This window comes from Mustelus asterias, chromosome 10 (assembly GCF_964213995.1).
Source record: "Mustelus asterias chromosome 10, sMusAst1.hap1.1, whole genome shotgun sequence".
NCBI lineage: Eukaryota > Metazoa > Chordata > Chondrichthyes > Carcharhiniformes > Triakidae > Mustelus > Mustelus asterias.
This window is the reverse complement of record NC_135810.1, coordinates 28,714,762-28,719,528: the sequence shown is the minus strand read 5'-3', so window position 1 is coordinate 28,719,528 and position 4,767 is coordinate 28,714,762. Positions and strand designations below refer to the sequence as shown.

General features: G+C 43.6%; 1 pseudogene; it reads left to right on the top strand.

Annotated features, from left to right (window-relative positions):
• Positions 1–629: 629 nt before the first annotated feature.
• On the top strand, positions 630–1,120 carry LOC144499436 (RNA-binding protein 3 pseudogene; annotated as a pseudogene).
• The last annotated feature ends 3,647 nt before the right edge of the window (positions 1,121–4,767 follow it).

Sequence of the window (4,767 nt, the reverse complement as noted above, 5' to 3'; positions counted from 1 at the left end):
TTAAGGAAGCGATATTGACCGCGGTAGGATTTAATAAAGGGGATCCTGTAGATGGATTAAATAAATGTCGACAGAGGAAAGGGGAACATCCGACTGCCTTTGCCGGTCGTTTATGGATCCACTTCATGGGAGTGTATGGGGAATTAGATCGGGCTAGATTAAATGAAACTGATTCATCCAAATGGGCTCGGACATTAGTCTCGCACACCACAGAGGAAGGCAAGAAAGCCTGCGCTAATTTTGACCCCGCAGAGACCACACACAATGAAGCATGGGTTCTCCGACAGTTAGCTCAAGTCTGGAAACAGGAAGTTCAGGGACCCCCAACATCACGGTCAGAAAGGGAGGGGAGAATGCTTCCGATGAGGGCTAGCCAGGGTCCAGTATGGAGAAACAAGGGTAGAGGGGATCCCCAACACCAGAGAGGTACAGCTCCATCTTACACAGCAGCCCCGGGGAGAGATAGAGGGACATGCTTTAATTATGGGCAGCCAGGACACTTCGTTTGAGATTGTAGGAGGCCCTCACCACTACATACACGGTCCCCGAGACCACCAGGACCACCAGCTCCACCAATTAGGCCAGCTCCGAGAGCTTCACACACTCAAGGGCGCAGCAATCCCGCCACCATGACTGAAGCAGGATAGTTGTTTGTTGGAGGCCTGAAACTTCGACACAGACGAGCAGTCCCTGGAAGAGGTTTTCTCCAAGTACGGGCAGATCTCTGAGGTGAAAGTGATTAAAGACAAAGACACCATGGCGTCCCATGGTTTCAGCTTCATCACTTTCAAAATCTCAGAGGACGCCAGGGACGCAGGCGATGAACGGAAAATCCTTCGATGGGCGCCAGATCTGGGTGGTTCATGCCAAGGAAAGGTCTGGAGGCGGCCGCGGGTATGGTCGAGGTGGCAATAGCAGCGGCTACAGTAACAGTGGCTGCAGGAGAGGAGTAGGAGGTGGCTATTGGGATAGTGACAGGAACAGCGGCTATAACAGCGGAGGCCGGTATGATACAGGAGACTGGGATAGCTATTCGGGTGTGTACAAGGGCCAAGCTGGATACTACTACGGTGATGGTGGTGGTGGTTATGGAAGTCGCTCATACAGTGACTATGATTGATCAAAGCAAGAGAAACATTTCTGCCAGATTCAGGGTCAACCTCCCACCTTGTTCCTAAAATGGCTCCTGGAACCGCAGAAAGCAGTATCTGATGAAATTTGATTTGCCTGTTACGTTAAAATGCTAGAAAACTATTTTCACCATGATTAATCTTGTTATCCAGTTGTTGACTCGGTTAACTCGTCATGAGGATTGAATATTTCATTTAAAAAAATAAGCCATGTGGCTTTTAATGAATTTAAATGTCTTCACTTGGAAAATTGCATGGAATGTCTGTGGAGGGATTGAGACGCAAGTTGAATATTGCCAGCAATGTACCCAGTTACTTTTGAATCATTTTCCTTGCCACTGAAAAGTAATGAAAGATCTCCCTACGCGGCAGCCTTTTCATGTAACTTATTGCAAGACTCTTTGAAAGCAAACTGATGGTCTTTTGTTTTAAACTCATTTCTTGAAAACTGTACACTGATTTTTAAAAATCAAATGTCATTTGTTATACTTTCATCAGCTGGCTTGGTGCTACTTGGGAGTCAAATCTTTTGCCTGTGGATTATCTGGCTATAATGCAGCTTCAGAAAAAAAAACAAGGGGGGGGGTGCATGGACAGTTTAAATACATGTATATACATCAAATATTAGACGCTATAACAGCACAAATTACATTGATCTCCTCAGGACAACGACGGACGATGACAAAGATGCAACCTACAAGCTACCTCATCGGACTCATCATCAGGATAAGCACGCAGGACACCCCAAGCAAGATTAACTTTTTGTATCCCGGCTATTTGTGGTTTGACACAACGACAAGACGTGAGGTCTGCCCTCAAATCACAGTCCCCCTTAATTCATGAGCACAATGTTTACAGAGAACCCGCCGGATTGCTCTTTGCACTAATGGACAACAGTGGACAGTTGAAAATCTTAATATCGGAATGTACCCTGGACTCGCGAATCCTTATTGTAATGTTTTTTTTTAATGTTTGGTTGTTTGTAATTGGCTTATTGTAATGATTTTGTTTTAGAATGTGTGGTTATTTGTAATTCATGGTTAACAGCAGAATGTAAATATGTTATAGAGATGTGTTATTACTGTGCATGCCAATACCTGGGCCTTGCTTGACTGTTGAGTGACTGGGGAATTCCCGACAGATATTGGTCCTGAGTTTGTGATCCATCATGATTCGCGTTCAGGATCAACAGGAGGGACTGTGGCCAAACGGGCCACCTAAAATGGCAATTTACAGAGCACACTGGAATAATTGAAACAGCAGGCTGCAGCTTAAAAGACAGAGATAAACAGGCTGCAGCTCAGGTGACTGAATACACAGGAAATAGGCCATCCCAAAGACAATGGACACTCTCTGGTCAAACATACTTGTTTACCAGACAAAGGGGAGCCTTAACCCCTTATTTGGGAGGGAGGTGTGTGTCCTATGTGCCTCCAGCACCTACAGACATGGCGTTGGGGACACACCCAGAGATTGTTGTGGCAGCACCCAATTGGACTTTATCGAACAGGGTGATCAAGTCCTGATCGATTGATTGGCAATGGCCAAAAGGGGCACAAAACCTAACGGGGTATAAAGGGTGCTGCGTAACCAAGAATCTCTCTCTCTCTCTGACCCCACGAATGAGCTACAACAATAGTGACCATCGCCAGCAACGACCAGCATGAGGAGAGCCACCACACCCGAGAAGGAAGGAAGGCCAGAGACAGAGTGCCAGACCAGACCAAAGGACCAGACTACACAGAGAACTATAGAGACCAGCGCACAGATAAAGGCCGATATCTGCTTGGGTACTTGCCAGTCACACAAAGTTAAGTCAAGGTCTCGTATTGGACGTGAACTTTAGTATTTTCTGTAAGATAACTTATTATCGGTTGAGTGGGTGATTATTGATTGTGTGTTCAAATAAATATTGTTGTACTAACAAGAAATCTACTCGCAATTCTTTATCCACCGTATAAGGATTAAAACAGACTCTGTGGCAGGCACAACAGGGCAAATCAATAGGTTAAAGGCTGACAAGTCCCATGGACCTGATAGTTTGCACCCCAGGATCTTAAAGGTGATAGCTACGGATATTGTGGGTGAATTGGTAGTCATTTTCTGTAATTCCTTGGATTCTGGAACTGTGTCAAAGGATTGGAAAACTGCCAATGTGGTACCCTTGTTCAAAAAGGGAAGGAGGCAAAATGTAGGAAACCTCAGGCCAATTAGTCTAATTTCAGTTATTGGAAAAATATTAGAATCAATTATTAAGGAGAGAATAGCAGTGCATTTGGAAAGTCATAATCTGATGAAGCAGAGTCAGCATGGTTTGAAGGGGAAATCAATTCTGACAAATTTACTAGGGGTTCGTGATGTGTTTTCAGCCAGAGTAGGTTGAAGAGAACCAGTTGATGTTGTATATTTAGAATTTCAAAAGGCGTTTGATAAGTTGCTACACAAAAGACAACTGTGGTAGATAGGAGCTCATGGTGCTGAATGTTATATCCTGGCATGGATAGAGGATTGGCTAACTAACATGAAGCAGTGAGTAGTGATAAGGGGGTCTTTCTCAGTTGGAGGGCAGTAACCAGTGGAGTATCACAGGGATCAGTGCTGGGACTACAACTCTTCACAATATACATTAATGATTTGAAGGAAGGAACAGAGTCTACTGTGACCAGATTTGCACATGATACAATGGTGGAATGGAAGACAGGTTGTAAGGAGGATATAAATAGTTTACAGAGAGATATTGACAGGTTACGTGAATGGGCAGAAAGTTGGTAAATGGAATTCAATGTGGGAAAATGAGAGGTTGTTCAGTTTGGAAGAAAGAATGAGAAGATGGATTATTATTTAAATAGAGGCAGACTGCAGAAAGCTGTAACATAAAGGGACTTTGGTGTCCTTGTTCATGAAGTCCAGAAAGCTAGTATACAGATGCAGAAGGTAATAGGGAAGGCAAATGGAATGCTGGTTTTTATTTTAAGGAGGCTGGAGCATAAACATATTGAGGTGTTGCTGCAACTGTACAAAGTACTAGTGAGGCTACATTTAGAATACTGCGTACAGTTTTGGTCCCCTTATTTAAGGAAAGATATATTATCATTGGAGGCAGTACAGAGGAGGTTTGCTAGTATGATCCAGGTATGGAGGGACTGCCATATGAGAAAAGATTAAACAGGTTGGTTCTGTATCCACGGGAGGTCAGAAGAATGAGAGGTGATATGATTGAAGCATATAAAATTCTTAGGGGATTAGATATGGTAAATGTTGGGAGGATGTTTCCACTCATGGGAGAGTGCAGGATCAGAGGGCATAGTTGCAGAATAAGTGGGTGCTTTTCTTCTCCCAAAGAGTGGTGAAACTTTGGAATTCTTTGATTTGATTTGATTTGATTTGATTTATTATTGTCACATGTATTAACATACAGTGAAAAGTATTGTTTCTTGCGTGCTATACAGCCAAAATATACCGTTCATAGAGAAGGAAATGAGAGAGTGCAGAATGTAGTGCTACAGTCATAGCTCGGGTGTAGAGAAAGATCAACTTAATGCAAGGTAAGTCCATTCAAAAGTCTGACAGCAGCAGGGAAGAAGCTGTTCTTGAATCGGTTGGTACGTGACCTCAGACTTTTGTATCTTTTTTCCAA